Consider the following 23,846-nt stretch of genomic DNA (forward strand, 5'->3'; position numbering starts at 1 on the left):
GTCTACACAGTCTCCCACTCTTGCCCCTACTTGCTACACTACTTGCTCCCCTCCTCCAGATCCCCCTAGCATACATTTACAAGACTTTGCTCCCACAGCCACCATAGATTTCACTTACCTGTAGTCTGCTCCCTCGCTGCACAGCCCGTCTCTTCAGCCATGGCCATAGGAAATTGATGACTATGTACATGGTGGCCACCTTTGTTTGTTGTTCCCTTAAAAAAGCGAATAGCACCTCAGCTCACATGCCCACATGCCCAGGGAGCTACAATCTCTATACACCTAGGAGAGGGGCTTTACTGGCTGGTAAAAGGCCATTGCCCCCATTAAGGCCCTTGCTTAATTTGGTTCTCCAACTTGGTCCCATGAAGCATTACCATTCGTTTAAGCCCCCTCCCAATTGTATGTTGCTTAAGGAATTCAAGCATTCATCCCAAAGATCCCAGTGAAAACGTGGAAACCTGTAATGGTCACCAATACCACCAACATTTGATGTGTTTTAATGAGATCACTCGGGTCTAGCAACATTCCAGCAATGTATTTATTTATTTGCATTTGTAAAGCACCCAAGTCCAGGGGCATCAGGGCGCTGTTTCATACACATGTTACATTCATCTTAACAAAAAGGGCCAGTCAGCCAGGAGAGCACAGAAAACAAGAGAGAGGGGGCGCAGCAGGCTGGGGGGACATGCGATTAACATTAAATTACACTCAAGAAAATAGCTAACCATCTACTTAGGAAAATATGGGGCAGCAGGAATTTCTTAGATTTGTCTAGCACCAATGCATGGCTAGGTACGTATACTCCCAATGACAGCACACAGATACATATAAGCAGTTTTGTTTAACACCAGCAGTCCTAGAGCCTTTAGTGAGGAAGTAATGGCAAGGCAGTCTGTGATAAGGTAACTGACGGCAGGGTGTCGTCAAGATGTCATCCGGGGTAGCCAATGAGGCCTCTATGCCTTGTGGGGTCGCGCATGCCCCTCTTTCATCTTCTTCTCTAGGATTTTAAAGTTTATTCACCAGTTTTACTTTTATTGTGGCATTAGTATTATCCACCTTGTGTGATTTTGCTGCGTGATATCATTCTGTGTGATGTGTGAGGAACCTAAAGGTGTCTCACTTGTTATTCCCTGAGGATCTGTCATTCAGGTGTCCAGGACATGGCCACCGCCATTGGATCCAGTTCCTGGGGTTGGACCAGCGCAGGAGGATCACCTGGATGGGGGGTCCTCGAGGAGTGGAATTGGGACAGTGATGGGTGAGACAGAGATGCCCCTTCTTATAACACCTTTTCCCCATCCTAACCCATAGGATACTCAAACACTCAACCCCCCCTTTTCCGACATGAACACTTTCACACACCACAAAAGATGTTGGACAAACACCAGAGCCATTTACCTGACGTGTCCCAACACAAGGGTCAGGCAAAGTCAGGCAATTGACCATAATCGCACACAGCGGGCAGCCCTTTCCCTTCCCCACAGGGATAAAAGGTGGAGCCCGAGAGCACAATACGAGCAAGGCAGACTACACAACAAGAGAGCTAACTCAGAACAGCTGTTCAAAAGGAGAAGTAAGATAGCCCGAACCGAGAGGGTGATAAGGAGTGAAGCGACCGTGCCCTTTCCGAGCAAGGCCCGTGAAACCTCCACGAAAGCAATCGTAAGAACGCAAATAATAGCCAGCGTGTGTTGCAGCATATGTTAACGGTACACAGGGCCCTCCTCTGCTGATAACCAATCCGGGGAGAGACGCTTGCCACTGTGGTACCGACCTTGACTCCAGATACAAGCAAAGGCAAGCGGTTCATCACAGCCGGTGAGTCGAGGGGAGAACCGATAAGAAACCTAATTGTGTTGAACAAAAGTAGCAACCGGCTAATTGAAGAAAGTGCAAAGAACTGTTAATACGAGAGGGGGAAAGCAGCTACAGAGGAGTCAGGCACCACATGGGTGCTTACTTGGGAAACTCTGGGTGATTACCCTATTATTGAAACTAGCATTCCCAGAAGGCCTTGGGAAAGGCGACAAAGGGGTCAAAGTGGTCATACAGGGGTAAAATCCTCTTTACAGTCAAAAGTCTTTGACCGGCAGATTATTGTGAAGCTAAGGGAAGTGAATCCTGCATCGTAAGAACTGTTCAAGGAATTGTGTGATTGGCAAAGATGGCAAGAGTGACCCGACAGAGGGATCGCCACAGTGAACCGTTTAAAAAGACATTAAGATTCGTGAACGTTACAGAGGAGATTGTGTTGAGAAGCAGTAGTGTACCCGATGGAGGAGGGCTGTTCTTTCAGAAGGGTCTGAGCCCGGAAGAGGGGGATCCAGGGGTGAGAAGCCATCACCCCACCAAAACGTGAACTACAACAGAAAGATCTTTAGAATATAAGCCAGGGTGAACACGATGGAGGGAGGCCGAGATCGAGAGGGGTCTAACCCCGGAAGAGGCGGACCCAGGGGTGAGGAATTATCATCCCATGTTCAATCAGGAAATAACTGTTGTTTATGATTTTGAGGGGCACCGGTTGAGGATCGCTGCCAAATCTATGCCTTGCATGTGGGCAATGGTATGAGGGCTCCTAGACACCTTGTCTGGTTGACGGGGGTTAGTTGAGTGACCGCAGATACTGTGAGGGCTTAGAAATGCGAGACAGACACAAAGGTATAGTTTTCTCACAAGTTGCCATTTTATTAACTAAAAGGGGGTGAGACAAACGCCTATCTTTCCCTAACCTAACAAGGATGTCCCTGCCTAACAAACTAAGGCTAAAGAAAAATGACATAGGACCTCATTACACGGTAGGCGGTGGACCAAGGTGCTAATAGCACCTTGGTCCATGCCGGTAAAATACCGGCACCGCCTTGGTGGAAAGGGGAATTACCGCCCTATTCCAAGGTTGGCGGGGCGGTAATTCCCCCTTCCACCATTGCCCTTCCCCATTCCCATTTTTGCCCCATAGGGCATAATGGGAATGGGGAAGGTGCTAATTACGATACCGCAAATTTGCGGTGCCGGCATTAGCACCAAGGTCCCTTAGCGGGTTGGTTTTTAACGCCTGCTAATAGCAGGCATTAAAATACCAACCCGCTAAGGGACCTCGTAGTAAGGCAGTAAGGGTTAACGGTCACCGGTACCATTACCGGTGACCGTTAACCCTTACTGCCTACCGTGTAATGAGGCCCATAGTGTCCAAAAAGTATCTGACCCTCACACTGATATAAACAACACAAACAAACAAGGTTGGTTTGGCTGTCATAAATTCCACAAAATAACATATTGATTCTAACTCCAAATCTTTAAACAGTAATACTTGTCACCAGGGTTGGATTCCTTTCCCCTGGATCAATTCAGGAATATCTAAAACAAAGTCCAAGTTCAAGAAAGCTCTGTGCAATAACAAAGTTCCATTCAATGTACCATACAAAGTAATTTCCATTCAATATATCCTTTCACTTGACAAGGTGAATAACTCTCTTCCATATAAATATGTCAATTTTTCCACAATCTCCTGCTTGGCAAAACAAAGGTATTTTCCTCCAAAACACAAATACATTAATCAATACAAATGTTATTTTCTCAAAGGTCACACACTTGTTAGCGCATCATACGTCTTCAAAAGAAACACTTCAGTCAAGATGGCGTAATAATCACTTTCTGCAATGTAACTGTTTATCAAGACAAGAGGCCTCATTACATGCCACCAGGTATGGAAATAACGGTGGCGGTAAACCCGCTGCCACTGTTGTTTCCATACCGGGTGATCACGAGTCCTGCAGGCGGAGGTGTCATTCCCGCCAGGTCTGACCTGGCGGGTTTAACACCGGCCGCCTGCAGGCGGACGTGGAAACACCGGCACCATCACGAGATGGTGCCGGTGTTTCCATGGTCCCCATTCCAATTGAGTCCTATGGGACTCAATTGGAATGGGGATTTACCGAATTCCGCCTCTGGAATTCCCGGGTCACTGGGGTTGTAATGCCCCGGTAATTCTGGGAATCACGGAGGCGGAATGGTAAGACGAGTCCGGCGGTAACTGGGCCGGAAAAACCAGCAGGTTACCGCCGGACTTGTAATGAGGCCCAAGGTGATGGAATTAACACTTCCTCTTGCACCACAGCTTTTTACCACAATCACAGTACTTCATATCATCTTCTTCTTTCCTGATATGCTCGCCTGCCAGGACTAACTACAATTGGTCCCTTACCTGGTGTACTCGCCTGGCAGGATAAAACTCCTACTGCTACAGTTGTACTCTGTGGTAATGCTTGTTCCAAAACTCTCCACATCAGAATCATAAATGAGGTGATTTGAACCCACAGCTGCTTCTATTTATAGTCTCTTGTCTCTTAACAGAGTGGGTTAAGATTCTTCCTAAATTAGTATTCCGTAAAAGAATAATGGGTTTCGTGCTTGTCTTTTGGCTGTAGGCAATGCAGGTTCCAGTACTCTCTCCCGTGGTCTCTCATATAAGGAGGGCGTTGCTTCTGCAGTGTTTGTCTTCAGGTGATGCAACCTATTAGTTACTGGCAATGCAGGTTACAATTATCTCCCAATTGGCATCCCTTTTTGGTAGGGTTGCGACCTGTTTGCCCTCGAATCACTCTCCTGCTGAATTTGCAATGCGGGTTACAATTGTCTCCTAATTGGTATCCTAGTTTAGGAGAGTTGTGCCCAGTTTGCCATTATCTCTCTCTTCTATGGATTTGGCATTGAGGGTTACAATGGTCTCTAAATTGGTATCCCTGGTTAGGAGAGTTGCGCCCACTTTGCCTTAACAGCACTCCTCTTTGGCTTTCTCAATGCAGTTTACAATGGTCTCCTAATTGGGATCTCACATTGTGAAGGTTGTGCCCAATGTGCATCAGTTAATTCGTTTGATATTCAAAACAATTACTTTCACCTAATGGTCTCCTTCGGAGCGCCCCAGGGTCACCTGCTTCAGGCCAACTCACTTGTATGCCTTGGCGTCTCCTTCTGACTCGCTGGTGTTGCTGTGTGTCTCTTTGGGCCTCCTCTGCGAGCTGCGTTTTGACTGCTGCAGCAAGTGCAGTGCTTCACTGTGATGTCAGATGCAACCTCGGTACCAGAGCTGTTCACAGTGTGTCAGGAGCTCCGCTCCCCCACAGCGTGGTTTGCTTCAGCATGTCTTCCCGCTGCGCATTCTTTGCAGGGACCCGCTTCCCCAGTATCTACTGGATCTCCCACACAGCGTTCTGCTGCCTCCACGAATAAACCATCAACTTCCTCCTGCCTCTGCACCTGAAGTCCATTTATATTTCTAAAAGTCCTGCTCAGGTGCCTTCTCTCCAAACAACTAGACCGCTCATGGCACTTCATCAACTCGGATGCCCCCTTCCTCGGCCGAGTACTATGGCCATTATGGGATTTGGAGTCCATAATGTTCTTATAATCAGGTAACTTAATCCGATTGGCTAACAGAGTGTTCAAACTTGTGGGAAGTTGGTAAAGGAGTTGATGGTTTGCTCTTGGGTTTAAAACCTTGATATAAGGCAGAATCATAACAATTAGAAGTTGTGATATTAAATTCCTGAACCCCCAATGTACCAACTTTATGTTAGTTAAGACTTTTTTTTTTTAAACTTTGGTTTTTATTAGCATTTTGTAAAACATAAAGACAGAAAACAGGGCATAACTGAGGCCCTCCTCCGTCACCCTCACCATGTCCAAACCAAATATAACAGCAGAAAAGAGACCAAACATTTCACATATTTTCCTAGGTCTTTGGAGCGCCGCAACATGTGACCCATTCAGATACTGGTTAGAAGCCGACGTCGCCCCAGGTCGTGGGGGCCCCCCGATTGGGTATTGTCCTTCACAGCAGTGGTCGCGCCCCGGCCAACCGCGGACACGATTTCGGGACTAGTGGACATCCCATCCCCATGTCTGCTGGACCCCATACCATTCAGCGAGGAATGAGCATGAGTCATTGTTCACCAATGCAGTCAGTTTGTCCATCAAGTACATGTTCTTAAGTTTTTTGGTCCAGTCGTCTTTGGAAGGTGTTTCCGGGCTCTTCCACCTCTGGGCCAGGGCCACTCTGCCTGCTCTCAGCATGGTTTCCCACATCCTTGGGTACCGGTATATTACCGTTTCCTCTGGGGGGAGGCCCAGCAGCATGGTCAGCGGATTGAGGGGTAGAGGGTCCTCCGTTACCTCCGCTATCCAATCCCTCACCGCTTCCCAATAGGCTTGTACCTTCGGACATATCCACCACATATGACTTCTAGTCCCTAACTGGCCGCAGCCCCTCGGGCATTCAGGAGATACCCCTGTGAACATTTTCGATAGTTTTACTGGATCCCTATGCCACCCCTGCAGGATTTTAAAGTTGTGTTCCATATCTGAGGTGAAAAGATTGCCATGAAACGATATCTTGAAAATGCGAGCCCAGGCGTCCTCTGATATCGCCTCCCCCGCCAGATCACTCCAAAAACCACGGAAACCTCGCCTAGCCTGGAGGTCATGGGTGTTTAGGACAGTGTACATGCGGGAGACCGCTCCCTTTCTAGAGGTTGCTGAGTCAAGGAGTTTCTCGAAGGGAGTTAGTTGTCTCCGCAGGTTAGGGCCCCAAAGGGGGTCGTTGAGGATGCCCTTGAGACAGAGGTATTCGAAGATGGAGAGGGTCCCGCCTTCCAGTTCCTCCCGGAGGTCCTCATAACTCAAGAATTCTCCCTCCCTGAACAGCTGGCCCGCCCATTCCAGACCCGCATCTGACCAACTCTGGGATTGTCTGAACTCTCTGCTGCCCAATTTCAGGGAGGGCCCCCACAAGGAGGTCCTGGGGGACGGCCATGAAGAAAGATGTGCCGTCCGGGGGCATTCCCTCCAAATGTCCCAGAGAACACCCAGGTTCGGGTGGGATAGAGCTTGTTTCGGGATAGACCTGCGAGGAGCCCACAGGAGGTCACGGACTTTTAGAGGGTGGACATCCATGTCCTCTAGGTATGACCAATATGTCCGTAAACCTCCCTTCATGTGTTCTAAAAGGACCCGTAGTTGCGCTGCGTGATAGTACAGTTGGAAATCTGGGAGACCAAAACCCCCCTCCTCTCTTGGAAGCATCAAGGTGGCCCTACCAATCCGCGGGGTTTTTCCCTGCCAAATGAAGTCTCGGACCCTCTTGTGTAGGTCTATAAATGTTTGAGCGGGTACTCGGGTAGGGAGGGCTGTGAAGAGGTATAAAAGCCGAGGCAGTATGTTCATTTTGACTGCCGTCATCCGACCGTACCATGAGAGGATCATTCCTCCCCATCTTCTCAAGTCAGCGGCGATCTCAGATAGCATGGGCTCATAATTGGAGGACCCTAGTTTTGTTAAATCCCTAGTGAGGAGAACCCCCAGGTATTTTATGTTGTTCTTGCTCACCGCTATCCCATGAAACCTAGTCAGGGGGTCTAGTACCGGGTCCACCAGGCGCATCGGAAGGAGGACAGACTTGGCGGTATTTATTTTCAGGCCTGAGAACCTCCCGAATGAACTAACCAGGGACAGGAGGGGAGGGACCGAAGAGTCCGGGTCCACTAGATATGCTAGGATATCATCCGCAAATAGGGATAGCTTGAATTCCACCTCTCCCCTTCCAATACGCCTGATGTCTGGGTGGGACCTAACCGCTATGGCCAAAGCCTCCATCGTGAGGCATACAGAAGGGGGGAAAGAGGGCAGCCCTGTCTAGTCCCTCGGGTGAGGGGGAAAGATTCTGACAGCACTCCGTTCACCTGGACCCTTGCGGTAGGGGCTCTGTAGAGGGCGGCAACCCAGCTCAGGATGTGCGTCCCAAAGCCCATTCGTTGGAGGAGGAGGGTCATGTATCTCCACTCTACTCTGTCGAAAGCTTTTTCCGAGTCTAGGGACAGGATGCATGCCTCGAGATTTGAATTTTGGGCGAAGTGAACCAAGTCTATCGTTTTGCGGATATTATCCGAACCCTGTCTGCCCCTAATGAAACCCACCTGATCCCCGTGGATTAGCTTCTGCATTATCCCCTCCATCCGCCTACCCACCACCTTAGCCAAGATTTTGACGTCGATGTTGAGCAGCGATATGGGTCGGTAGGATGAACACTCCCTCAGGTCTTTTCCTTCCTTTGGAAGGACCACTATAATGGCTCCCATCATGGTGTCGGGGAGAGTGCCCCCTCCCAACACCGAGTTGAAAACCTTCGCCTGGTATGGAGACAGGGTGGATCGGAACCTCTTATAGAAATACACCGAAAAGCCATCCTCCCCCGGGGAAGTCCCCACCTTCATCCCACTAATCGCCTTCTCCACTTCTTCCTCGGTCACCCGACCCTCCAGCCCCTATGCCTGATCCCGTGAGAGGGAAGGTATCTGTATGGAGTCGAGGAACTCTTCGATACGGGCATCGCCGCCGTCATACTCGGAGGCATATAGTGTCTCATAGTTTTGACGGAAGGCTTCGCTTATATGGGGGTGTCATATCCCAATGTGCCCCTGCTGTCCCTCACTCCCTTCACCATTCTGCTTCTCTGGACCTCCCTCAATTTCCAGGCTAGGATCCTATCCGCTCTGTCCCCCTTCTCGTAGTATTTCTGTTTGACCATTTGGAGGCTTTTCTCCGTTTTATGGAGGAGTAGGTCTTTCAATTGGAGCCTGTAATCCTCCAGGGTGGCCATGCGGTCTCGCTCTAGGGTCTGTGCCGGGGAGCCCCCCGGTTGGAGGCGCGTTATTTTTTCCCTCAGGGTTCTCTCCTGGGTCTCCCTTTCCCTTTTCTGTTGGGAACCAATTTTTATGAGCACTCCTCTTAGTGTTGCCTTAAAGGCGTCCCAGAGAGTGTGCGTGCCCACCTCCCCATTATCGTTGAGCTCGAAGAACTCTGTGATGGCCTCCAGTACAGTCTGGGCATGGACCTCGTCTCTCAAGATGGCGTTGTTACATCTCCATCGTCCCCTCCGTTCTTTGCACCAGTCCCCTGCCAAGGTGACCCTGACCAGGTCATAGTCAGACCAGGGGACGGGATCTATCCTGTAACCCGCTATGTGTGGTCGGAGTACCTCATCCGCAAGGATATAATCTATTCTGGAGAAGGCTTTGTGGGTGGAGGAGTAGTACGAAAAAGAGGGAGTCCCCCCTCGGGGGGTGGGTAACGTGTCCACCAGGTTCAGATCATCATTCACCCTTTGGAAGCAGCGAGACGTGGCGTCTCCAGCGGGTCTGGGGTTTGGTGCACCTACCCGTTGTCTATCTCTGGATGGGTCTAGGACCATATTAAAATCGCCTCCCACCACCAATGGGCCTTGGACAAAGGTTTTCAGTCTTTCCCCCACTCCCTCCCAGAATTGGGCCTGGCCCTCGTTCGGGGCGTATACAACCGCCAGGGCTATGGTGATCCCTGTAGGGAACCTCATACGAAGAGGTAACGGCCTTCGGGTCCCTTAGGATGGAGTCTTTCTCAAAACTCAGCCCCCTTGCAATCAAAATTGCAACCCCTCTTTTCTTCCCTTTGTGGGATGCATAGAATACCTCTTCAATTCCGCCACCCCGCAACCTGGGCTCCTTCCCCCTCGCCCAGTGTGTTTCCTGCACAAAAAGTAGGTCCAGCTTAGCCCTCCTAAACTCCCTGCTGATTAGGGATCTTTTCGTGGGGGTGTTCAAGCCCCGCACATTCAGGGTTCCCACCCCTAGGGCGCCGGTCGGTCGTCAGCCATAGTCGCTGTCGCCTTTCCCCTTGGTCACCGGTGTCGCATGGGCACTCCCTCCCTGCTTACTGTATTTTCTTGTTTGGATCTCTTTGAAACGTTTCCCCAACATCCCCCCGACGCATTCCCCGCCCTAAAACCCCCAACTTGTGAACAAACCCCCACCCCCCTCCCCGGCGTCCAGCCATGTAGTTCTTCCATTCCTGGATTGTTGGCTGGACCACCAGCCGATTCCCCTCGGCCAGGCATCAGATCCCAAGCTCGCTACCGTGAGCACCCCCCCTCACCCCCCCTCTCTTCGCTCCCCCGGATCTCCTAATTTGGTTACCCTCCCGGGCCTTGGTTGGTGCATCACTCGGTTCCCACAGTTATGGTCCCCTCTATGCCCCCTTATACTTGCAGTTCAAGGGGATGCAGCAGGCCAGGCATCTCCTGTGTCTTTCTGCTTTCTAGGCCCGATGATCTCCGTGGGGCCGCTGGTGTCACCCCTCTGAGTCGGCCCGGTCCTCCTCCATTGGTGTTGGTGGTGTGTTCAATTTCTTGAACTTCCTCGCGCCGGTTTTCCTCCTTCTGGGGTTGGGCTGCCCGGGGGTACCCCCTCTGAGCGCCTCCGGACCCACTGGTTCCCTCCGGGGGGCAGGTTCGCCCACATAATCTTGAATAGTGCCTTTGATGTCTTCTTCGGTTACCAACGTTGTGCGTTGGCCAGAGTACTCAAAGGACAGGGAGAAGGGATATCCCCATCTGTAGCGGACACCCTTCTCTTTCAGTAGTTGTGTCAGAGGGCGGCACATCCTCTGTTTGGCTAGGGTGTAAGCGGAAAGATCTTGAAAGATGGCGATCTGTGCGCCGTTATAGGTTATCGTCCGCGCTTTCCTCGTAGACTCCTGAACTTTGGCTTTCTCTGTGTAATAGTGGAAGCGGGCCAGAACCGTTCTGGGGCCCCCCGCTCTTCACCCGGCCCTGTGTACCCGGTCAAACGTGAGTTCCATTGTCATTTCCTCAGCAAACAAGAGGGTGATGATGTCTCTCACCACTCGAGTCTGATCTCTCTCCGTCTCACCCTCCGTCTCCGGAATTCCAAAGAACCTTAGATTGTTCCGCCTTTACCTGTTTTCATAGTCGTCCATGATCCTGGCTCTCTCTTCATCCCTCTTCTCCAAGGCTGCGAGCCGTGTGTCAAATTGGATTTCCTGAGATGTGGAGAACGTTTGATAGTTTTCCACTTGTAGGACCCTATCCTCAATTTTGTCTACCCTTTGGTCCAGCTTCTCGAACTTCTGGGCAATGTCGGATCTCATTTCTCTGATCTCCTGAAGGATGGAGGCAAAGCCCTTTTCCATCGTTATTGCGGGTTGGCCCGCGGGTTCCATGTGGGCCATGGCTCCGGAGACCGTGGGGACCTCAGTCGTGTTTGGTGTTTCTTGGAAGCGAAACGTTTGTAGGGCCTTCTTCCAGCTCATGGGGTGTCGTTGGTCCTCTGCCGCGGGGTCTGCCGCAGTCAGGGGGGCCGTAGGGGGGAGTGCCGTGCCACCCCAGGGTCAGTCCGTAGTGCGTCGCGCCCGTGGGTTCTGCAGTCGATGGAGTGTCCCTGCGGGGGGGGTGGGGCGGCCCTCCATGCGGGCACTCGCCCCGCCAACTGAGGACGGGGGCCTCTCACCTGGGTCACGGGCAGCCTGCGAGTTCAAGGTGGGCCGGGGGTGCAATGATGCGGAGGACGCCGGAGGTGTGTGTCAGTTTTCTTGGGCGGCGTGATCGTGGGGTCTCCCTCCGGGGCTGGGGTACTTATTGCCCCCCAGCTGCTTGGTGGGTCGTGGCCCAGTGGGCCCCTGAGGTTGTGCTGTGTTGACCCGGGGTCAGGTCGCTGTGGGTCTCCGGGGCGTGGGGTCTGGTCCTAATTTAAGGTGGGGCAGCCCCCCAATCGGGCCTGTTGAGCGGGAGGAGGCCTCTGGGTGGGCACCCGCCCCACCGGGTCCCGGCGGGGGCCACACACCCAGGTCAACCTCTTTAGTTGGTTGGGTCCTGGCAGACTGCCTCGCGGTGTCTGGGGGGTCTTCTCCGGGCGGGCACACGCCCCGCCGGCCTCCGGCGGGGGCCTCACGCCCGGTATCCTCTGGGCCTCCGCCGCGCTCTTTAAGTCCTCCTGGCAGGGGGAGGTGGGCTTGGCCGCCGTGCGGTGGCGGGCAGCAGGCCCGACCAGCGTGTGTTGCTCGTGGGCACGGCCCACTTTCCTGCTGCCTGTAGTCCTCCCTGGCGGTGGGGCTGGGGATCCAAGGACGGCAGGTGGGTGAGGGTTGTAGAGCCGCAGCCTCCCTCGCGGGTGATCCGCAAGCCTCCCCAGGGGGCCTGAGCAGGCGCCCACGCCTCTCCGGAGGCCGATCGGGGCCGGCGCTCTCGTCTCCCGTTCGGGTGCGTATCACACGCGACCCGCACCGTCTTCGCCTGGGGGGTGCAGGCGGCCCACACCCTTGGGCGAATTCTCCGGATTCCTGCTCCATGCGCCACCGCTGTGGGGGACGGGCACCCGCCGCAGTGCAGGAGAACATCCCACCCGTCCCCACCTCCTGTGTTGGCGGGACGCGACTCTATCTTCCGGGTTCGCGGCCGCCCGGGTCCTCCGCGGCGCTCCCGCTGCCAAGTCCACAGCGCCTGATCTCCACTCTCAGGGGGTCTTCGGACCCCGCTGTTTCGATCGGTGGGGGCCCAGGGGGTTCCCCTGCACTCCAGTTCACTCTCTTGCCACGGGGGGTCTCAGGGGGGGGCTCAATCCCTCTTGTGACCCGGCTGTTGGAGGAGCACGCGAATCAGGCAGCCATTGCCTGCGCACCCCCTGGTGGCCTCCCTGGTTAAAACTTTTCATGTTCTGTACTTTGGGTAGTTCTGGAAGAGGGAACTATTAGATATTGCATGCCATTAGATATTTAGGCATTAGGGAAATCTCATCCTCAGAAGAGGATAAATACAGCGTCTGTCCTACTGGAGTCACCTCCTGCCCCTGGCAGCCGTCTCCTTCCATATGATCCTTCCTCATATTACCGCCTCCAGGGTCAGGATCAGTTAGCGGCTGCCTTCCCCATGCCACATGGAAGGAGACTTTAGGTTGGGGTTTAGTGATGGCTCTGCAGGATTCATCACAATACCATGCAGCTCAAAGGTTTTGGTACAGGAGCTGCACATGGTGGACTTTGGCCTACAATCCCAGGACTCATGCCTGGAACGAGGTTAGGAGAGGGTTTTGAAAACCAGTACATGTGGTGAAACCACAGTGGGATGGCGGTTAAGTGTGTGGATTTCAATACTAGAGATCTGGGTTCTTACCTTGCCCTTGGCACAGATGGGTATATTCATGCAGATTTCTCTATATGTGTGTTTTTTCTCACTGTAAATTCAAGTAGCATTTCCGCTCGGATCAGTAACACGGTGCCTCCTCAGTGTTGCAGGGTTGCTCGGTACTTGTGGCAAAGCTTCCGCTTGTGGTCTCCATACAGGGTACTAGGAAGCTGGTGACTTGTAGGACTAGGAGTATGCATATCCCTTTGTGTGAGAGAGGTTCCTGGTTTAAATCCCAGCAACTCTTATAAGTTATTTAACAGTATGCATAACTGGACTTTTAAAATTACCTGTGTTACTTCTAATGTGCCCCTCTTGTGTTTCCCCCACAGGACGAATTGATTGCATATCAATCCCATTGTGTGGGGAAGAGTCCCTGATTATTTCACTCCCAAATCAATTGCCCCAAATTGTGAGGGGGTGCCTGCTGCACTTGAACGGAGTATTTAGGAATTCAACTGCAATGTTTCTATTTTCATGTGCGGCTGCCTTAAACAAAGAGAAATGTTTGCTTAATATTTCTCAAGCACTTATCAAGCAGGTGGAAGGTTTAAATAAAAATCCTCAAGCAGTGATGAGCATTTCTCTTCTACGAGCAATTCATGTTGTCCCTGTGTCCCCGCAGGTGCTAAGTGACTCCTTTCATTGGTGGCTGGACTTCAGTAGCCTGCAGCATGGTTTCTCGGTGGTGTGATCCATGCCGATCTTTCTTGTCAGTGTTAACAGTGGCACAGGGTGAGGGGGCAACTCTCTAGAGATCACCCACCAGGAGTTATGGACCTGGCAGGAGAAAAGGCATTTCAATTGTTGGAAGGAATTGGCAGCGCTTGCCAGGGCAGTGGTAATCTTTTTGGACTGGGTGTTGGGATGCTCACTATTCGTCTGGACGGACAATACAACAATGCTGGCCTATGTCAACCAGCAAAGAGACAACCGGTCAATAGAGAAGTAAGCCAAGGTCTTCGGGGAATGGGTAGTGTTGAATCTGGAGTCCATCCAGGAGATGTATATCGGTGGGTTGACAACAGGACAGCCGGCATACCCAGCCAGAAATTTCCATCCTCCCAGGAAGTGTCACTTCGGACCGGGTTTTTCTGGAGGACTGGTTCTCCGTACATAGATCTCTTTGCAGATCCGGAGAATGCCCAGCTCCCTCGGTATATCTCCAGGTCCCACGGGTATGCAGTCTGGTGTGTTGTCCATTTAGTGTTCAGAGGATCTTTTGTATACTTTTCATCCAGTTCCACTACTTCCAGCACTATTGTGCAAACTCCAGGACAGCAGATCGAGTAGACTTCGGTTGTGCGCTAGGGGCCAAGGAGATGGTGGTTTCCCCTTTTGGCAGAGTTGGTAGTGGCCCCTGTGTGGATTTTACCGAGCACCATTGCTGCTCAGGTCATCGAGAATGGGCTTGGGGCTGTCCTGGGTACAGTGGTCGCAGTACAAATTGAGAGAAGGTGGCAACATTTAGGACCTACTCATCAGATGGTACACTCCCTTCAGTTGTGCAGGAGACCAGCAACCCTGAAATGTTGTAATGGCCATCAGAACCATTTTGTGTACTGGTGCATGAGCAATGGGGTGTGGACGCTGAAGTGTGGCATTCAGAAGTGCTGTAGTTCCGATTGGATGGATTCAAGATGAGACTAGCTGTCTCTACTTTGAGGACACAGTGGTTGCCTGTGCAGGGATTCAAGGTGCTCTGGCGGAGGCACCTCTGAAGGAGAAAACCAGGTGCGATGTTGTGGAGATTCTTTATCTAGGCGAGGGGACTATTCAGTGGCTCCATCTTGGCATCTTACTCTGGTGTTAGGGTTCCAACAAGGTCCACTGTTTGGGCGCCTGGACGAGATTGATGTGAACCTACTAACTCTGAAGGATGGTTATCATGTCTACCCACAAGTTGAGGGAGACTGGGGCTCTTTGGTACAAGGAGCCTTTCTTGAAGGTTCTACCTGAGGCACTGGCGCTTTCCGTGACCCTGCCTTCTGTTGGATTCTCTCGGGCCGGCTGATGAGAGAATGCGTTGAGGCCCCGTGGGAGAGGGCAGGCTGTGGAGCGCAATAGATCACACGGACTCTCATGATATGGATCTCGCCTGGAACTAACTCCACTCATGGCGGGGCGGGGCTTTTATTCATGGCGCCTGACTTCACTGTGTTGGCGGAACATCAGGCTTACATAACATTCCTCCTTTTTTCCAACAATTGTCAAACAATGCATGCTATGCATAACTAAAACAAATTAATTCAACTGTGCACTCTAGTCTATCACAGATTGATATTCTCCCCGTTAGTGTTCTTTTACCACTCATAGTCTTTAAACCTCTCCGGGGCTCTTGGTGCTGTCCTTAAGGCATAGTGACCTCGTCTAGGGGCTGGCCCCGGACCTGTGTCCTGTGGTGGCTCACCTTCCTTATTTGGAGACACCTCATCCGGACCATCCACCGGTTCGTCTGCTTTGTGCCCCAAATTCGACTCTCCTTCGGGCTGGTGGTTCTCATCCTCCAGCAGCGGAACTGCTTTCTGCGCAGTCCACAATTGTTGTAGCATGCTCTTAAACCACGAGGTGTTCCTGGTGATCTGGCGCTGCCCTTGTGTTGCCATCACCATGGTTCTATGTCGTCGAGTTACAGTCCAGTGGACCAAGTCATACTGAGTGTCTAGTTTTATTTTCGAGGGGTTGCGCACCACCAACACCTGGTCCCCGACTTGGTGTCTGGATTCCTTTGCGTGTCTCTTGATGCTCATGTGCTAATTTGCAGTGATTCTCCTTGTCATGAAGCATCGAATTCGCCCCTTCTGGGCCTCCTGGTCCCTGACACGTCGGGCCTTACACTCCATAATACTACCAACATGGCGGCAAGCTCAGAACGCTGCTCGCCAGTCTTCACGTTCTACGCAGCGTCCTCTATAAAGAAGCCACACCCCCGTGGCCCCGCGCGTCTCAACGCTGCTACTAGCTGTGATCGGACGTGTGCTCGAACCTTCTCTAGTGCTACTTGCTATCCCCTGGCCCCTGGATTCCCTTCTCCCGACTTCTTCCCTCTTTCCTACTTTCCGGAATCCCTGTGCCGCTTCCGCGTGCCCCCAACACCTTCTTGAATACTCCTGGAGTTTCCCGTGATCCTGGACATCGAAGCTGAACGTAATCTGGAAGCCGAGGATGGCCGAGCGGGCTTATTTAAGTCCCGAACCATACGAAAGAAGACTCCACCTAAAGAGGACATCAGGCAACACAGACATGTAAGAAGGGGGGAAACCTGTGACAGATTGAAACGCCACCTGACCGAAGTCGATATAGACATGGAGGCGGCCATCCAGGATCTTATGCGTGGCATGCAAGAACTATCGACCGAAGTACAAAACTTGAAAGCGGAGAACGCCGCGCTGAAACGATTGGTACTTTCACGCGACTCTGCCTCAAGGGACAGTGTGCTATTGGGCGGCATTGTTGACAAATATGACGGCTGTGCAAAAACCCTCCGAGGATTCCTGGATTCTTGTTTGGTCCACTTTACCTTTAAACCTTATTATTTTTCCACCCCCAGGGCTAAAGTGGGCTTTATTATTTCTCACCTCTCCCGGAATGCCTTAGCCAGGGCCACACCATTAGTTAACACCGCAGATTCCCTTCTGGATGATTATGATGGATTCATTCAAGCACTAAAGACTATGTTTGACCACCCAGAACAGGTCTTTAGTGCTCAAGAACGTTTACTCGATTTCCAGCAAGGCTTTCAGGACATGCTCACCTACGTAACTCGATTCAAGCAATTGGCTAAAGAAGCGTGTTGGCCTTCTGAAGCTTGCTTCACCCTCTTTCGAAGAGGGCTAAATGAAGATGTTAAGGATGAATTAGCCAGGGTGGCACGTCCTAGTTCTTACCAGGCACTTATGGATCTTGCTCTACAAATTGATTTCCGCATCCAGGAAACAAAGCCAGAGAAAAGGAAGACCAAGTCAACCATCCAAAAAAATCCTCTTGTGAGCCCTTCAAAATCCGAAGATTCTCCTGTTCCTACAAATGAACCCGAACCCATGCAGCTATGGGCCTTCCGTGGACCCATATCCCCCCAAGAAAGGCTGAGAAGGATCCATACTGGCTTATGCATGTACTGTGCCTCGGACAAGCATTTAGTCAGAGAATGTCCCTTAGCCCCTCCACGGCGTTCGGGAAACGCCAGCTCCCGATCCTAGATGGAGCTCAGTTTCGGGAGAGAGATGCAGCTCCACATCTATACCATCCTTGAACTCTCCTGGACAAAACTCCCTGGAAGTCTTACAGGCTTTTCTATCGTCATCTAAGAAGGAATCCTACCCCATTCTGGCACTAGTGGACTATGGGGCCATGGGAATATTCATAGATCAGGAATGGGTCCTTAAACATCATATTCCTTACGAATGCCGGAACGTCCAGCAACCTGTAGAAGCAAATGATGGAAGACCTCTTTCTTCTGGACCCATAACCCTTCAGACTAAGGAAATTGAGCTTGCTATAAACCATCACCGAGAAAGGATAAAGTTTGACATCATAAAATCTGCCCATTACCCAATGGTTTTGGGAATGCCCTGGCTACAAAAACACAACCCATACATCAATTGGACAGCTGGTTCCCTGTTCCTAGGTTCCGAATTTTGCATGTCCCATTGTCTGCTCCAGGATCCTTCACCGACAACATCAGAAGAACATTCAACAACTCAGCAAGATCCTCTTATGGTCTCCAACATCATTCAGGTTCCTAAAACCTACCAGGAATACGCCGATATGTTCTCTTCTGCTATTGTCCAAGCCCTACCACCCCATAGGCCTGAGGACTGTGCTATTGAAACCAAACCTTCAGCCGTGATTCTCTTTGGAAGGATGTTCATCCTGTCTGAACCAGAGAAAAAGGCCCTTCGTGAATACCTAGATACTAACCTAAAAAACGGCACCATACGCCCATCCAAGTCTCCGGCTGGAGCTTCATTTTTTTTTGTTCCTAAAAAAGACACCAAGGAACTCAGACCTTGTCTTGATTATCGAGGTCTTAATCAGTGCACCCGTAAGGATCTTTATCCATTACCCTTGATCTCGGATATCCTGGAAGCCGTAAGAGGAGCCGTAATATTCACCAAATTGGATCTTAGGGGTGCTTATCACTTGATGCGTATTAGAGAAGGTGACGAATGGAAGACAGCCTTCAGAACACCCTTTGGTCATTATGAATACTTGGTCATGCCCTTTGGACTCTCTAATGCTCTGGCAATCTTCCAACGCTTCATGGACCGGGTGTTTTCGGATATGCTATTTCTTTTCGTCATCGTCTACTTGGACGATATTTTGATATTCTCTAAGGATCCTCTCAAGCATGAAGAACATGTTAAATCAGTGTTACAACGGCTACGTGATTACAAGCTTCTAGCAAAACCCGAGAAATGCCTTTTTCATGTTTCCACTGTTCACTATCTAGGATTTGTCCTTAGCCCAGATGGCATAGGCATGGATCAATCCAAGGTTAAAGCCATACTATCCTGGCCAACTCCGACCTCCGTAAAACAGATCCAATCTTTCCTGGGCTTGGCCAATTTCTATCCGAAGTTTATACCATCATTCTCCGAGATTGTTCAACTGATCATCTCCTTGTTGAAGAAAGATACTTCCTATCATTGGACCCCAGCCCAGGAGAAGGCCTTCCAACGCCTAAAAACAGAATTTACACAAGCCCCCATCCTGGTTCAACCTGATATAAATCGACCATTCCTAGTGGAAACAGATGCCTCTAACTATGCCATCGGAGCAGTTCTGAAACAGGAACTAGATGACGGGCTGGAACATCCTAATGCCCATCTTTCACAGACATTGACCTCCAGTGAAACTCATTACTCAGTCTTAGAAAAGGAACTTCTAGCCATCCATCAAGCCTTCACCGAGTGGCGTCATTTACTTCTAGGAGCTAAACATCCTGTCCAGGTTCAGATGGACCATCGAAATCTCCAAGTGTTACAGGCCCTGGAATGCAGGAACAGGCGTCAGGCCCGTTGGGCATTCTTCTTTGCTGAATACCAGTTCCAAATTCACCATGTTCCGGGAACACAAAACGTAATTGCTGACGCCTTGTCTCGACGCCCTGACTATGAACCTCCTGATGACCGAACATTTCCCAAGATGTTTCCCCACACAATAATTGTAGCCCAGGCGACCAGCCTCCTAGATGAAGTCCGCAGTCCGACTCAATCCTCGGAACTCTGGAAAGGTATCTCGGACAAGAACCAGTGGAAACTGAAGACCAAAGATGGATACTTGTTCAAAGACAATGCCTTGGTCATCCCAACACAAAAACGACAGCAAAGGATAATAAATCTCTGTCACGATACTCTTTACTCCGGGCATCGTGGTATTACCAATACCCTCAGATTAATACAAAGACAATTTTGGTGGCCTGGAGTGAAAGCTGATGTACAAGGTATATCCAGGCATGCTCTGTCTGTAATCAAAACAAACATGACAACAAGAGACCAGCGGGTCTATTGCAGCAACCTCCACTTCCAACAAGGCCTTGGGAATTCATAGCAACAGACTTCATTGTGGAATTACCACCTTCCAGGGGATACACAACCATCATGGTCACCATTGATTTGTTCACCCATGTGGCCCATTTTACACCTCTATTTAAACTGCCATCCTCGTCAGAACTTGCTGGAATTTCCCTGGGACACATATTCCGACTGCATGGACTTCCTTCCAAGATCATATCAGACAGAGGGCCCCAATATATTTCTCAGTTCTGGAAACATCTTTGCCAAATACTAGGAATCCAACGCGCTCTTTCCTCAGGATATCATCCCCAAACCAACGGAGCCACAGATCGCGTAAACCAAACCTTGGAACAATACCTCCGTTGCTTCGGTACCAAGGTCCAGGACGATTGGTCCCTCTTAATACCAGTGGCAGAATTCGCCTATAATAATTCGGACCACTCTGCTATTAAGACCAGTCCTTTTTTCTGTAGCCAAGGATTCCACCCTTCGGTTCTACCCTCCATCCTTCCTCATCCTACCCCAGTTCCAACAGTCGATTCCTGGATTGAAATGCTCATTAATGTTCAAAGAGAAGCCAAAGAACAATTAGAAAAGGCCAGGACCCAGACCAAACTGTATGCGGACTCCAAACGAAGACCAAGCCCCTCCTACACAATAGGGGATAAGGTTTGGCTGTCCTCGAAACTGCTACCACTGCATTTGCGACCAAATAAATTGGCTCCTCTATATTATGGGCCATTCCTTATAAATGGAATCATCAACCCAGTGGCCTACCGACTCAAGCTTCCAGACTCCTGAAAGAAAATCCACCCAGTCTTTCACACGTCCTTAATAAAGCCATATGTTCAGACCTCTCGAACTAATCTTCGGCCCAAACCAGTACTCATCAATGACCAACTGGAGTATGAGGTCTCCAGGATTTGCGATTCTAGATATAGACGTGGCAAACTCCAGTACCTGGTGGAGTGGAAAGGATATCCCCCCAGTGAACGCACTTGGGAACCTATCTCAAATCTAAATACCCCCAGGCTACTCAGAAGGTTCCATCTCATACACCCGGGCAAACCCGGTGGAACGAGTTTCCGGAGGAGGCATGCTGTCATGAACCATCGAACTCGCCCCTTCTGGGCCTCCTGGTCCCCGACACGTCGGGCCTTACACTCCATAATACTACCAACATGGCGGCAAGCTCAGAACGCTGCTTGCCAGTCTTCACGTTCTACGCAGCGTCCTCTATAAAGAAGCCACACCCCGGCGGCCCCGCGCGTCTCAACGCTGCTACTAGCTGTGATCGGACGTGTGCTCCGAACCTTCTCTAGTGCTACTTGCTATCCCCTGGCCCCTGGATTCCCTTCTCCCGACTTCTTCTCTCTTTCCTACTTTCCAGAATCCCTGTGACGCTTTCGCGTGCCCCCAACACCTTCTGGAGTTTCCCGTGATCCTGGACATCGAAGCTGAACGTAATCTGGAAGCCGAGGACGGCCGAGTGGGCTTATTTAAGTCCCGAACGATACGAAAGAAGATTCCACCTAAAGAGGACATCAGGCAACATAGACAGGTGAGAAAGGGGGAAACCTGTGACACTCCTCTGGTGGGTGCGACTGCTGTCGTAGGTGTCTGTGCCTCTGCTTGGGTGGTGTGGAATGGATGAGATTATCACTGTCCCGTACATGATATCTGTCGGTGGTAGCCCCGTGGTGCTGTGGGGTGTCACTTGATAGTTTCTTAAGTAACGGTACAGATCTACCCTCCAGGGGCTGGAGTGTGCCCGTGATAGGCGTAGCACCTTGTTGAGGGTCCACATGAACCTCTCTGCGTCGCCGTTGGCTTGTGGCCATCTCGGCGTGATGTGATGGTATTGGATGTTCAGATCATTGAGGTATTTTTTGATTTCTGTGCCCTAGAACGGCGGTCCATTGTCGCTTCTAATGTGTCGTGGCAGGCCATGGGTAGCGAAGATCTTTTCAAGGGCTGGTGACCAGCACCGAATCAGCCGAGACACGATGAACGCAGCCTCTATCACCGCCCTGGCCCTGATAAACGGATCCACTGCCAAGGTACATGCAATCCAGCAGATGTACCACCAAGGCGATTGTTTTTTCATCATTTGATTTGCCAATTTTTTCGCCAGATGCCTGCCTTTGGCACGAGAAAGAGCACCTAAAATGGCAGCCGTGCCATTAGCGTCCGGTTGCTAGGCAACCACAGCCGTGACCGAGGCGCCTCTATTGGCCGCGCCTCCTATTTCCGGACCCTCAGGGAGCCGGAAGGCGTGAGCCGGCACATCTCCCTAAGGCACTGTACACAAGGCACGCTCCTGTCCCGAGCCTGTTCAGAGGCGGCAGAGCGACAGGGCCCAGGAACACTGCAAGTGCCATACACCTCTAAAGGATCACCAGTCACTGACTACCAGCCCTTGGACTGCACGGTAAGCTCCCCGTTGCTTCACCTTACACTACCGCTAGCCTGCGCATCCACACGAACGTCACCACAAGCCCACAGACCTACTTCGCCTGAAAGCGGCAAACTACAAATGGTTGCATGCCTCTACGCACATTTTCACGCAACCACTAAGTGTTGTCTATGGCCTATAGCCAGTGTTCAGCGCAATCTAAACCTGCTCCTTCTACTCAAAGCCATGTTGCTCTAATGATGCCTGCTGTCTACATTCTACATTACTGCCCTTCAGTAATTGCGCTGTCTATTGCTAGCTTCAACGCTCATACTAACTGTCTAATGATCGTCCTGCATGATACGCAGGCTACTACGTAATCAGTCTGAAATTTAACTCGCCTACTGTTTACCTGCTGTGCTTGCCATATAGTCACTAGCAACACCGATTATAACACTATAGTTAAGTAGCCATTGCCTCTTGAAAGCCCACTTGTACTATTGCATGTTGACTACATTTCAAGGGTCTGTTATGCCTAACACCTACTGTAACTACTGGCCTTCCCAATAGGCAAGGCAGACCCTGTCCACGTGCCCGCTCTGTTGCAGACTATACGTACTCAGCAACTTACGTCACACTTGTCCCTTGCCCTAAAACTGTACATAGTATGTTTATAATTTATAGCGTAGCCTTACTTGACCTTTTGTCACCCGTAATTAATTGGTCATTCCACCACTACTTAACCCACACGTGACTGCTGTATTCAGCCCAGATGCCTCACCACTCGATCGTTGCATCTAGCCTAACTGTGCCTCCCCATTTGAATGTGGTATTTAGCCCTAGAGGGCTCATCATTGGATTGTTGCATCTAGCCTAACTGTGCCTCCCCATTTGAATGTTGTAATTAGCCCTAGTTGGTCCACCATTGGATTATTGCATCTAGCCTGTTTGTGCCCTCCCCACTTGATCGATGCATTAAGTCTATAGCAGCCCTACCGGAAATATACTAGTGCACCTAGTGATTACCTACATCTCACTGTACCCTACTTATGATCATGAGTAAAATCTTAAGGACCCTGATAATCCAACTCATACTAGGTCTTTTTGCCATAATGGCCACTGCCGCTTCAGCCTCATGCCCCCCAAGGACAGAAACATGAAATTGAGAGCAAGACTGCCACGTCTCTATGAACCTAAAATAAAAGTTAACAGAAGAAGTTCTACATGCAAAACTGTCCAGTCCATAGAACTATCCAATAAAAGTACACAGCAACATAACCCTCATAAACTGTCCTCTGATCATCCAGGTACTATACCCAGAAGCGCTAAGAGAGCTAACATATCTACTACCATACCTCCCCCTAATACAAAAGATACTAGTACCCTATTACTATCTGGGTCGCTTATCAATGCCAGATCCATGGTGGCCCACGCTAACGAGATCACTGAAACACAACTAATGAGAATTTCGACTTACTGGCCATAACCGAAACATGGCTCCATGAGGCTGCAGGACCTGCCCTTATGATAGCTGTAACGGACGGATACCAGATACTTAGAGCCCACAGACCCAATGCCAGAGGCGGTGGACTAACCATTATACATAAAACCAACCTATCTCTAAGGCTTGGTAATACTCCACCTTACCAATCCTGTGAGACCCTCACAGCCAAACTTCACCTCTCTAACAACCGGACTCTAACCATCCACGTGGTCTACAGACCTCCAGGGCCACTAGGCTCCTTCGAAGATGACTTAAACTGTATCCTAGCTAACAATACTAATGATCACTCGCAAATATTGCTTATGGGTGACCTTAATCTCGGATTTAACAATAATTACGACAAACATGCCCAATCAGTAGATACTATTCTAAAGGACTATTGTCTGACACAAAAAGTTATTACCCCAACACATA

General features: G+C 50.6%; 1 protein-coding gene across 2 annotated transcripts in view; it reads right to left on the reverse strand.

The window, feature by feature from the left end:
- Positions 1–23,846, reverse strand: part of MYO7A (myosin VIIA) — a 1,239,317-nt gene that overhangs the window by 843,199 nt on the left and 372,272 nt on the right. The gene's annotated exons all lie outside the window — the stretch shown is intronic.

This window comes from Ambystoma mexicanum, chromosome 7q, assembly GCF_040938575.1.
Source record: "Ambystoma mexicanum isolate Mex_15411 chromosome 7q, UKY_AmexF1_1, whole genome shotgun sequence".
NCBI lineage: Eukaryota > Metazoa > Chordata > Amphibia > Caudata > Ambystomatidae > Ambystoma > Ambystoma mexicanum.